Source organism: Aotus nancymaae, unplaced genomic scaffold (genome assembly GCF_030222135.1).
Source record: "Aotus nancymaae isolate 86718 unplaced genomic scaffold, 86718_ANA_hifiasm-v0.15.2.pri h1tg000033l, whole genome shotgun sequence".
NCBI lineage: Eukaryota > Metazoa > Chordata > Mammalia > Primates > Aotidae > Aotus > Aotus nancymaae.
In genome coordinates, this window is record NW_026988447.1 from 31489922 (window position 1) to 31503522 (window position 13601).

Below are 13601 nucleotides of genomic sequence, written 5' to 3' on the forward strand. Positions count from 1 at the left end.
GGTGTCTGCAACCCCAAAGCCCAAGAGGGAATATTACCTCTTTCAGTTTTACCATCTGCAGCTCAGTAGAGGGCGATGTGTTAGCAGCTTAGGCATCACCATATCCCATTCTAACCCATGGCTCTGGAACTGGCTCAGCCTCACAGCTGCTCCTGTCACATTAGGTGCCAGAGACAAAGGCCAGGTCACCTACAAAGGGAAGCCCATCAGATTAACGGTGGACTTCTCAGCAGAAACCCAACAAGTCAGAAGAGAGTGGGGATTTCATCAGTCACAGGCCTGCCTTGCAAGAGCTCCTGAAGAAGCACTATATATATATAGTGGTCTTTATATTTTGGTCTGTGTTTGCTGTGGCTGTTACTGATTTATATATATAAACCAGTAACAGCCACAGCAAACACAGACCAAAATATAAAGACCAATGACACTCTAAAGAAACTACATTACCTCACGTACAAAATAACCAGACAGCATCATGATGACAAGATCAGATTCACACATAACAGTATTAATTTTAAATGTAAACGAGCTAAATGCCCCAATTAAAAGACACAGACTGGCAAATTGGATAAAGAATCAAGACTCATTGGGTACTGTATTCAGGAGACCCATCTCACGTGCAATGACACACATAGGCTCAAGATAAAGGGATGGAGAAAATTTACTAAGCAAATGGAAAGTAAAAGAAAGCAAGGGTTGCAATCCTAGTCTCTGACACAATTGACTTTAAAGCAACAAAGATTTAAAAAAAAAAAAAAAGACAAAGAAGGATATTACATAATGGTAAAGTGATTACTTCAACAAAAAGAGATAATTATTCTAAATATATGTGAACTCAATACAGGAGCACCTAGATTTATAAAACAAGTTTTTACAGACCTACAAAGAGACTTAGATTCTCACACAATAATAGTGGGAGACTTTAACACCCTACTGCTGATATTTGACAGATCAATGAGACAGAAAATTAATAAGAATATTCAGGACTTGAACTAAGCTCTGGATCAAGTGGACCCTAACAGACATCTATAGAACCCTTCATCTTAAATCTACAGAATACATATTCTCAGTGCAACATGGAACTTATTCTAAAATCGGCCGTGTAATTGGAAGTAAAACACTCCTCAGCAAATGCAAAAGAACTGGAATCATAACAATCAGTCTCTCAGACCACAGTGTAATCAAATTAGAACTCAAGATTAAGAAATTCAATCAAAACCACACAACTAAGTGAAAATTGAATAAGGGCTCCTGAATGACTCCTGGGTAAATAATGAAATTAAGGCAGAAATAAAGAAGTTCTAACTGAAACCAGTGAGAACAAAGAGACAACATACCAGAGTCTCTGAGACACAGCTAAAGCAATGTGTAGAGGGAAACTTATAGCACTAAATGCCCATATCAGAAAGCTAGAAAGATCTCAAATAGACACCCTAATACCACAATTAAAAAAAATAGAGAAGCAAGAGCAAACAAATTCAAAAGATAGCAGTAGAAAAAAAAAAAAAAAACTAAGATCTGAGTAGAAATGAATGAGATAGAGACACAAAACCCCCTTTAAAAAATCCAGGAGCTGTGTTTAGAAAAAAATTGACAAAAGAGATAGATCACTAGCTAGACTAATAAAGAATAAAAGAATCAAACAGACACAATAAAAAGTGATAAACAGGATATCACCACTGGTCTCACAGAAATACAAACTACCATCAGAGAATACTATGAACACTTCTATGCAAATAAACTAGAAAATCTAGAAGAAATGAATACATTCATGGACACATACACTCTCTCAGGACTAAACCAGGAAGAAGTAAAATCCCTGAATAGCCAAATAATTTTTGAAATTGAAGCAGTAATTAATAGCCTATCAACCAGAAAAACTCAGCACCAGACAGATTCACAACTGAATTCTATCAGAGGTACAAAGAGGAGCTGGTACCATTTTTTTTTTTTTCTGAAATTATTTCAAACAATTTAAAAGGAGGGACTCCTCCCTAACTCATTTTATGAAGCCAGCATCATCCTGATACCAAAACCTGGCAGAAACACAACAGATAAAGAAAACTCTGGGCCAATACCCTGATGAACCTTATTGCAAAAATCCTCAGTAAAATGCTGGTAGACCGAATCCAGCAGCACATTAAAAAGCTTATCCACCATGATCAAGTCGATTTTATCCCTGGGATGCAACATACGCAATTAAAAAACATAATCCACCACATAAACAAAACCAATGACAAAACCACATGATCATCTCAACAGACACAGAAAAGACCTTCAATGAAATTCAACATTCCTTCAAGCTAAAAACTCTCAATTAACTAAGTATTGACTGAACATATCTCAAAATAATAAGAGCTATTTATGACAAACCCACAGACAGTATTATAATGAATGGACAAAAGATGAAGCATTCCCTTTGAAAACTGGTGCAAGACAAGGATGCTTCCTCTCACTACTATGCAACATAGTACTGGAATTGTTTGCCATGGAAATCAGGCAAGAGAAAGAAATAAAGGGTATTTAAACAGAAAAAAGAGGAAGTCAAATTGTCTCTGTTTGCAGACAATATGATTCAATATTTAGGAAACCCCATCGTCTCAGCCCAAAAAATCCATAAGCTGATAAATAATTTCAGCAAAGTCTCAGGATACAAAATTGATGTGCAAAAATCACAAGAATTCCTATACACCAACAATAGACAAAAAAAGAGCAAATTCATAAATGAACTCCCATTTACAATCGCTATAAAGATAGTAAAATACCTTGGAATACAGATAAAAGTGATGTGAAGGACCTCTGAAAGGAGAACTACAAACCACTGCACTACAAATCACTGCATTACAAAAAATGAGAATAAAAGAGGACACAAAAAAATGGAAAAACATTCCATTCTGATGGAGAGGAATAATCAATATATGAAAATGACCAGACTGCCCAGAAGTAATTTGTACATTCAATGATATTCCCATCAAACTACCATTGACATTCTTCCAAGAATTAGAAAAAACTACTTTAAATTTCATATGGAACCAAAAAAGAGCCTGTATAACCAAGATAATCTTAAGCAAAAAGAACAAAACAGGAGGCATCATGCTATCTGACTTCTAACTATACTACAAGGCTGTAGTATTCAAAACAGCATGATACTGGTAAAAAAAACAGACATATAGACAAATGAAACAACACAGAAACCTCAGGAATACCACCACAGAACTATACCTATCTGATCCTCAACAAATCTGACAAAAAGAAATAACTGGGAAAGGATTCTCTATTCAATAAATGGTGCTGGGAAAAATGGCCTGCCATATGCAGAAATCTGAAACTGAACTCATTCCTTACACCTTATGCAAAAACTAACTCAAGATGGATTAAAGACTTAAATGTAAAACCCCAAACCATAAAACCCTAGAAGAAAATATAGGCAATACTTGAATATGCTATTCAAGACATAGGCATGGGCAAAGACTTCAGGACCAAATGAAATGGCAACAAAGGCCAAAACTGACAAATGGGATCTAATTAAACTAAAGAGCTTCTGCACAGCAAAAACAAACAAACAAACCCACTATCATCCGAATGAACAGGTAATCTACAAAATGGGAGAAAATTTTTGCAATCTACTTATCTGATAAAGGTCTAATATCCAGAATCTACAAGGAACTTAAACAAATTTACAAGAAAAAAATCAAACAATATCATTGAAAAGTGGACAAAGGATGTGAACAGACACTTCTCAAAAGAAGAAATTTATGTGGCTGACAAACATAAGAAAAACTCAACATCATTAATCATTGCAGAAATGCAAATCAAAACTACAGTGAGATACTATCTCATGCCAATCAGAATGGTGATTATTAAAAAGTCAAGAAACAATAGATGCTGGAGAGACTGTGGAGAAATAGGAATGCTTTTACACTGTTGGTGGGAGTGTAAATTAATTGAACCATTTTGGAAGACAGTGTAGTGATTACTCAAGGATCTAGAACCAGAAATACCATTTGACCCAGCAATCTTGTTATTGGTTATATACCCAAAAGAATATAAATCATTCTACTATAAAGATACATGCACACCTGTGTTTACTGAAGCACTATATACAATAGCAAAGACATGGAAAAATCCAAATGCCCATAAATAATAGACTGCATAAAGAAAATGTGGTGTATATACACCAAGGAATACTATGCAGCTGTAAAACATAATGAGATTATGTCATTTGTAGGGACATGAATAAAGCTGCAAGTCATATCCTCAGCAGACTAACACAGGAACAGAAAACCAATCACCACGTGTTCTCACTCATAAGTGGGAGTTGAACAATGAGAACACATGGACACAGAGAGGGGAACAAAATGCACCGAGACCAATTGGGGGGTGAGGGGCAAGGGGAAGGAGAGCATTAGGACAAATAGCTAATGCATAAGGGACTTAAAACATAGATAATGAGTTGATAGGTTCAGCAAACCACCATGACACATGTATACCTAGGTGACAACCCTACACATTCTGCACTTGTATTAAGGAAGTTAAAGAAAAATAAAAAATAAAAACAAGAACAGAAACTTACACCTGTATATTTGTTTGACTTTTTTTCACAATGCTAATTTTCTTATTTAAAAAGAAGTTCTTAATGTTACAAAAGCCGTAAAACAAAATGGAATCAGTTTGTGATAAAATAGATAAATGAAAACATTAATGACATATTAACCATTGATTAAAACTATGCAAATAAACATATGTATACATAAAATGAATGCAAACAAATGGACCAAATTAAAAAAATGGCTTTAATTTTAAAGAAAGAAAAAACAGAAAAACGATTCTGCTTTTTATAGTTAACCAATTACATTGCAGGACTTAAGAAATCAAACAATGGAGTCCTAATTTGTAATTTGTAAATCAAACTGGCATTTAATAAATACTACTTTTACTCTTAAAAAAAAAAGCAAGAAGGAGTTGGTTAGGTCAGATCTCTTTCACTGTCTCAGTTATAATTTTGCAATTATGGTTTTACCTTTTAAATTTACTCTAGATGTTACTTCTTTATCAAACTCTTTAATTCATTTCATATGGAAATATAAGCTGGATAAACCTTAAATATATAGTATTTCATATTATTGTTATTATTTTAAACTAGAAGTAAAATGCTTAGTTCAGTTGTACAGGGGAAATTTTCTAGTTATTTGTAAATGAAGACATTATTATATATTATTAAGACCCGATCATTAAAAAATCTGGAGAAAATAGATGCTGGAGAGGATGTGGAGGAATAGGAACACTTTTACACTGTTGGTGGGAGTGTAAATTAGTTCAACCACTGTGGAAAACAGTGTGGCGATTCCTCAAGGACCTAGAAATAGAAATTCCATTTGACCCAGCAATCCCACTACTGGGCATATATCCAAAGGATTATAAATCGTTCTACTATAAGGACACATGCACACGAATGTTCATTGCAGCACAGTTTACAATAGCAAAGACCTGGAACCAGCCCAAATGCCCATCGATGATAGACTGGACAGGAAAAATGTGGCACATATACACCATGGAATATTATGCAGCCATTAAAAACGAGGAGTTCACATCCTTCGTAGGGACATGGATGAACCTGGAAAACATCATTCTCAGCAAACTGACACAAGAACACAAAATCAAACACCACATGTTCTCACTCATAGGCGGGTGTTGAACAAGGAGAACACATGGACACAGGGAGGGGAGCACTATACACGGGGGTCTATTGGGGGGAGGGGGGATAGCGGGGGGGTAGGGAGTTGGGGAGGGATAGCATGGGGAGAAATGCCAGATATAGGTGAAGGGGAGGGAGGCAGCAAATCATACTGCCACGTATGCACCTATGCAACAACCTTGCATGTTTTTCACATGTACCCCAAAACCTAAAATGCAATAAAAAAAATAAATAAATAAAATAAAATAAAATAAAATAAAATAAAATAAGCTCAAATTAAAAAAAAAAAAGAGTATTTTGAAATGCAGTATATTTTTTGTAAAAGAGTACTTCCTGTGTGATTATATTCAAAATAAAAGAGTACTTTGAGAGGCAGTTAAAAAAAAAAAAAAAAAAAAAAAAGACCTGTCAATGAAAAAATCGAATTTTGTAAAATATTTTAAAGTGGCCATGTCCAAAGGAACAGTCTCAAAAGGTCCTGAGAAAGTGTGCCGAATGTGGTCAGATTACAGTTTGGTTGTATGCATTATAGAGAAACAAGAATTGCAGGTAAAATTACAAATTATTATATGTAAAATGTACATTGGTTTGGCCTAAGGTGGTGGGATATGTTGAAGTGGAAGGCGTACAGGTGATAGGTAGATTCAGACTTTCTGACAGGAAATTGGTTGAATGAGTTAAGCTTTGTCCAAAAATTTGAAATCAATAGAAAAAAAAATGCTTCAGTTAAATTAAGATAAGGAGGGTTGTGGAAGTCAAGGTTCTTGTTACGTAGATGAAGCTTCATAGGTAGCAGCCTTCTGACAGAATAGTTGAGAAATGTCTCTTTTCAGACCTTACAGATGTCAAGTTCTTAGTCAATCTCTTCTAGATGCAGAGGAAATCTTAGAAAGGGAAGATCTGGCTGCACTAAGAGACTCTCTACAGATGTACATTTCCCAACAAAAGTTCACTTTCTCAGTGAAGTTCTAGCTGGTTTTCCTGGAAGAATACTTGAAACTAGAGATTGAGGCAGCATAGCCTGAATTAGCAGAAATGCCTTGGCTCAATGAATTGCTAAGCAACAGAGTTCCTAAAGCAATACAGAATTCTAGAAGTTATGGTGGTCTTTCAAAATATATGACCAAGGTCCTAGTTAATGTGTCACATCATCTGAGCAACCCAATAGCTATAAATTTTGCCAATAAATCATCAGCCAAATTTGGAAAGTAAGCCTAATGCCCTTTGACAAATCACCATCTTCCCTACTCTCATCATCCAAATCAGTTATTGGACATCACAATAATTCAAATCCTAGTAATTTTGACCTCATAAAAAAAATCTGAAAATCTTTGATGATAATCCCTCTGGCTCAATACACCAGGAATATTTTATGGCAATGTATTATTGGTATTTTCAAATATTTGCCTGCTTATTGTATATTATACATTTGAATCGTGTCTTAATGCTGTTATAGCATTTTGTGGTGCTATAATAGAAAACCTGAAAATTGGTTATTTATAAAGATAAAAATTTTAAATAAAAAAAGTAAGCCTCATTATACTGGCTTAAATAGATACTCCTTGTTTAATAAGATTTTATGAGTCGTCGGCAAAGCCCGAGTTCTATCCTCCCATCCTCCTCCCCAGACAGCATGAATTTCACCATTCACTCCACCTTCTCCACCAACTACTGGTCCTTGGACTCCCTCCAGGCACCCAGCTACAGCCTCGATTGGGTCAGCAGCCTGGCCATTGTCTATGCAGGCACGGGGGGCTCTGGTTCCCAGATCTCCGTGTCCTGCTCCACCAGCTTCTGGGGCGGCTTGGGGTCTGGGGCCCTGGCCATGGGAACAGCTGGGGGTCTGGCAGGAATGGGAGGCATCCAGAATGAGAAGGAAACCGTGCAAAGCCTGAACGACTGCCTGGCCTTCCACTTGAACAGAATGAGGAAACTGGAGACTGAAAACTGGACGCTGGAGAACAAAATCCAGGAACACCTGGAGAAGAAGGGACCCCAGGTCAGAGACTGGAGCCATTACTTCAAGACCACGGAGGGCCTGAGGGCTCAGATCTTTGCAAATACTGTGGAAAATGCTAGCATCACTCTGCAGATCGACAGTTCCCCTCTTGCTGCTGATGACTTCAGAATCAAGTATGAGACGTGCCAGTCTGTGGAGAGTGACATCCATGTCATTGATTACACCAATGTCACTTGGCTGCAGCTGGAGACAGAGATCAAGGCTCTCAAGGAGGAGCTGCTCTTCATGAAGAAGAACCATGAAGAGGAAGTAAAAGGTCTGCAAGCCCAGACTGCCAGCTCTGGGTTGACCATGGAGGTAGATGCCCCCAAATCTCAGGACCTCACCAAGATCATGGCAGGCATCCTGGCCCAATATGACAAGCTGGCTTGGAAGAACCAAGAGGAGCTGGACAAGTATTGGTCTCAGCAGATTGAGGAGAGTACCACAGTGTTCACCATGCAGTCTGTGAGGCTGGAGCTGAAACATACAGTCCAGTCCTCGGAGATTGACCTGGACTCAACAAGAAACCTGAAGGCCACCTTGGAGAACAGCCTGAGGGAGGTGGAGGCCCGCTATGCCCTGCAGATGGAGCAGCTCAACGGGATCCTGCTGTACCTGGAGTCAGAGCTGGCATAGACCCAGGCAGAGAAGCACCACTGGGCCCAGGAGTACAAGGCCCTGCTGAACATCAAGGTCAAGCTGAAGGTTTAGATAGCCACCTACCGCCACCTGCTGGAAGATGGCAAGGGCTTCAATCTTGGTGATGCCCTGAACAATAGAAACTTCATGCAAAGCATCTAAAAGACCACCACCCTCTGGATAGTAGACGGCAGAATGGTGTCTGAGACTAATGGCATTAAAGTTCTGGGACATTAAGCCAGCAGAAGCATGGGATCCTTTAGGGAGCAGCAGGCCAATAAAAAACTCAGAGGTCAAAAAAACATAAAAAAGATTTTATGGCTTGTAGTGTGACTTAACCCTGACTTGTATGGCCTTAGGTCTTCTTTATAATTTGGTATTTTATTACCACAGAGTTTGTTTGTCAGTTTAATGGTCTCTGTTTTAACATTAATGCTGGTCAGCTGCACTTGAACTCCAAAACAGCGGGGTACAAGGAAGTATGACTGACCTTTCTTCCCATTCTGGCGTGGAATTTAGTTTTTCAGGTTTCTCTGGGATCCCCATGGCCTACGGAGGGTTCATTCAGTCAGTTTGGGAGGAAGAAGATTTTACTTTTAATTTATGAACCCATCTTGAATGTTTCTATATATATTCAAAGGCCCCACAAGAAATTATATTTTTTTCCAAAGAGGAAGTATGTTTGTTACATAAAAAGAATATGTACCCTTAAGAAATAACCATAAACTTCAAATTAGACAAGATCATGTTGAAAACAGCAAGTCTGTATCCATCTGCTTGTTAAAATTGATAATAGATATGTTCTAAGGAAATTTAGCTAGTTATGATAGCTCACTTCTTTCTCACATTACAAATTTGACTGCTAAGGGTGATAACTTAAATGTGGTCACAGGGGGAATGTATTTTTTAAGACATTTCTTTCCACTTTGAGGATATAATAAATGTAAAATTCTCCAACTATTCCACTCTACTAGAAAAAAAGCCCTTAGGTTTAGGTTTCAGACCAAGTTAAATCATTTTTACCCTATAAGAAATAAAATGAATTTTAAACATAAATTATGTAGAAATTTTGCTTAAGAGTCCTTTATTAGAGCCTGTTAACTGACAATCTCCAAATTTATTTTCTAATTTAGAACTAATGAAATCAGTCTATCAGCTTAAACCATAAGGGCTATTTATCACGATTTTCTGTTCACTAAATGGAAGCTATAGTTTAAAACATTTTACTTAAATCCAGCTACTTACTATACACCAGGATTTATCTCTTTGTTTCTATATCCAGAGGCAAAAATGTCACTTAAGGTCTGAATTATAATGTTTTCTAAAACAGTATTAAGTTATATTCTTTATTCCTTATTTTAGATAAATTCGAGAAAGCTTAAGACAATATCAACACTTTTAATTTAAATTTTCATTTTAAATATAGGTGTTATACTGTATCTGTCCACAGCATATTTTGCCAGTAATTCTTGAATGAATTGGAATTTTATTTAAAGTTATCCAACACAGATAAAATTCAAAGGCTTACATTATACCAGCATTATCAGGTGAGTACCGTTAATAGTCAATATTAATCATTAATTGTGTTTTAAATGTCTTATGCGTTAACTTATGGTCTACTAATTAAAATTTTCCATTAATTGTTTTGAACTTAGTTGAACTATTGTTTTGCATTATTATCATAATTTGTGTGGGAAAATCTGCAAGAATTTATTTTTAAGTATATATTAAAATTAATAAATCCATTTTCAAAACTTCAACTTCATGGATTAATATAAATATGCAAATTAAGAGTATTTAGTGTTATTTATATTATTCCTTATACATGGTCACATTTTACGAACTAAAATTTTCTTCTGCTATCACCCTTGTTCAGATCATCACCACCTCTCAGCTGGGTGATTGCAGTAGTTTCCTGCCTACTGTTGTTACCGGGAAGGGGTCCCAATCCAGATCCTAAGAGAGAGGGTTTATGGATTTCACTCAAGAAAGAATTTGAGGTGATTTCATAAAGTGAAAGCATGTTTATTAAGAAAGTAAAGAAATAAAAGAATGACTGCTCCACAGGTAGAACAGCCTTGAGGACCCACTTTTATGGTTATTTCTTGATTATATGCTAAACGAGGGGTAGATTATTCATGCTTCCATTTTTAGATCATATGGGATAACTTTCTGATTTTGCTATAGCATTTGTAAACTGTCATGGTGCTGGTGAGAGTGTAGCAGTGAGGATGACCAGAGGTCACTCTCATTGCCGTCTTCATTTTAGTGGGTTTTAGCTGGTTTCTTTATTCCAATCTGGTTTATAAGCAAGGGCTTTATGACCTGTATATTGTGCTGACTTCCTATTTCATCCTGTGACTTAGAATTCCTAATATCTGGGAATTCAGCCCAATAAGTCTCAGGCTTATTTTACCCCGTTCTTATTCAAGATGGAGGCACTCCGATTCAAACACCTCTGAACACTATGGTACAATCATTTTTCCCCAAGGCAGACAGTCATTTTAAGAAACCACAAATAGGATGCTATAATTCCTTTACTTAAACACCGTCAATGGATTTGCACTGTATATAGAATTAAAATAGATCCTTAGCAGGGCTTCTATGATTCAATTCCTGTTTACTGTTCTAGCCTTACCTCAAACAGTATTCTCTTTGGCTTAGTATGCAAGCGTCCAGTTTCCCTTTTGCAATTCTTTGAGCAACCAATGCTCTTTCTTAGTTTTGAGGTTTCCTATATTCCGCTATGCCTGCTCAGAAGACTGTAACTCCTTTCATGAGTTGTTTTTTTCCTGGATTTGATCTTGATATGTCATATTTTATCCAAGTCTGACAATTCTAAAGCCCTTCCCAATTCAAAACACCCAAGAGCATTTTGCTCTTTTAAAAAATCACGTAATCGCTTATTTGTAAATTAGATATTACATTTTAGTTTGCCCCGAAGAAGATAAATTGCATGACATTGATGCACTCCTTTAGAGACTAGCACAGTTCCTGAAGCACAGTGCAAGTCATCAAAAGTCATTCTTAGAAGTCTAATAACACTGCATTCAGAAATAACTTCTTTTCAGGAAGTTTAATAATTCAAGATTTTGATTTATTTGCAAGTAGTTATTCATACCGAGTAGAAAAAAATATTTTACTGCATTTAGTTAAAATAAATTATGTAATGGAATTAAACTTTTTATACACAGTAGCACTACAGAGTTACAATTATTGAACATTAAATTGGACTACTCCTAGAAGTAAATACAAAATAGAGAAATGTTATTTTTGTTTGTTTGTTTGGTAGGAGATAGCATTCTAGTTCAGTGTTGTGAACTTATCAGTTTGTTTAAGCATTCTTTTTATAATAGATTTTGACTATTATGAAATAAAGATGCTATGAATATTTACAGATTTTGTGTGAATCTAAGGTTTTGTTTTTGTAGGATAAATACCTAATAGTGCAATTGCTGGGTCATTTAGTACCCAGAGATATTTGGTAAGAAACTCATATTATTTTTCCAAAATAGCTGAACTGTTTTACATCCTTCCTAGGAATTTGTAAATGATTCATTTACTTTAGATACTAATCATATCTTTTCTAAAATGTGCTAGGAGAATCAGGCCTCTAATTTGCATAATATATGTAAAATTTTCGTTTATTAACAGTCACTTTATAGGAATTGAAGAAGTATGCATTTCTTGGAAAATACCTAAAACAAAACATCAAGCAGTCTTCAGGTAGTAGGAAATTGCTCACAGAATTCAAGAACGTTTCACATTTATTTTATATTCTTGTAGTGAATTTTGCCTTTTTAACAATTTTTTGACATAGGTTCTCACTCTGTCACCCAGGCTGGAGTGCAGTGGCATGAGTCTGCCTCCCAGGCCCAAGTCATCCTTTCACTTCAGCTCCCCAAGTAGCTGGGATTATAGGCACCTGCCACCACACCCAGCTATTTTTTGAATTTTTGTAGAGTTTTGCTATGTTGCCCAGGCTAGTCTTGAACTCCTGGCCTCAGGTGATGGGTCTGCTGGGCCTCCCAAAGTGCTGGGATAACAGGTGTGAGCCACCATACTTAGCCTAATTCTGTCTTTTAATTTATAGGATTATATATTTCATTGTTCACGATACAATTGTCAGAGATCATGATAATTTCATATTGATTTATACAAATAAACGGAAGATGATAATAAATAGTTTGAGAAGAAAAAATTATGGGTTCAAGTGACACAAAAGAAATGATTCATTTACTTTAGATGTTAAGCTACTGTTCCAGATCTTTTTCACGTTAGATTTCACATTTCTTCCCTTTCTTTTTACTCTGATAGCTTAATTATGAGCCAAGGATATAAATATGTTGTAGAAATTCCATATTCATGATATCACAAACTTAGTAATCATGTGATAAAAAAATGCTCTGGAATAAATATCCAAAAAAGATTTCTTATCTCTATAGTTTAGGTCAACTGTCTATGACTGAACAAGATACATGGATGGAAAGCAGATAATCGGAATGGTTACAACTTGGAGTGGGAATGAGTTTTCTCAAATTATTCTTATTTAAACAATAGGAAATATATATATATATATGTATAAACTCTACACATATTTTAATACACATATATATTTTAATAAATATGAATTTTATATATATTTTTGAGTCAGGGTCTCTCTCAGTAGCCTAGACTGCACTGTCATACAGTGGCATGATGAGAACTCACTGCAGCCTGTACTTCCCAGTCTCAAGAAATTCTTGCACTTCAGCAGCCCCCAAGTAGCTAGGACTACAGACATGTGCCACCACACCTGGCTAATATTTTTGAATTTTAGTAGAGAAAAGGTCTCCCTGTATTGCCCAGGCTGGTCTTGAACTCAAGGGATCCTCCTGCCTCGGCCTCTCTAAGTGCTGTGATTACAGTTGTAAGCCACCACACCCAACCTAAATTATATTTTAATAGAGAAAAAAAAATAGTTCCTGTGAAGATACCAGAAAAACAGAATATACTCACTGATCTCTCCCTCCTCTAAACTGATGACATTTTCTAAAGAAAAATCCGATTTAATATCCAATTTCTAGCAATGTGAATTGAATTGTAAAGTAGAATGATCATAAGTCATTATTTAAAACTTATATTGGTTAGAATTTATAAATGCATATTTGTGGCATCAGCTTTATCTTCTGGTATGCCAGAGACAGACTTCACCAATAAAGCACATTTAACTTATTGCAGTTTTAAAACATCGCCCCCCTGTAGAGCCACTCCCAATTTATCAGA

General features: G+C 36.1%; 1 pseudogene; it reads left to right on the top strand.

The window, feature by feature from the left end:
• The first annotated feature begins 7328 nt into the window (after positions 1-7328).
• Positions 7329-8573, top strand: LOC135277739 (keratin, type I cytoskeletal 18-like; annotated as a pseudogene).
• Positions 8574-13601: the final 5028 nt, after the last annotated feature.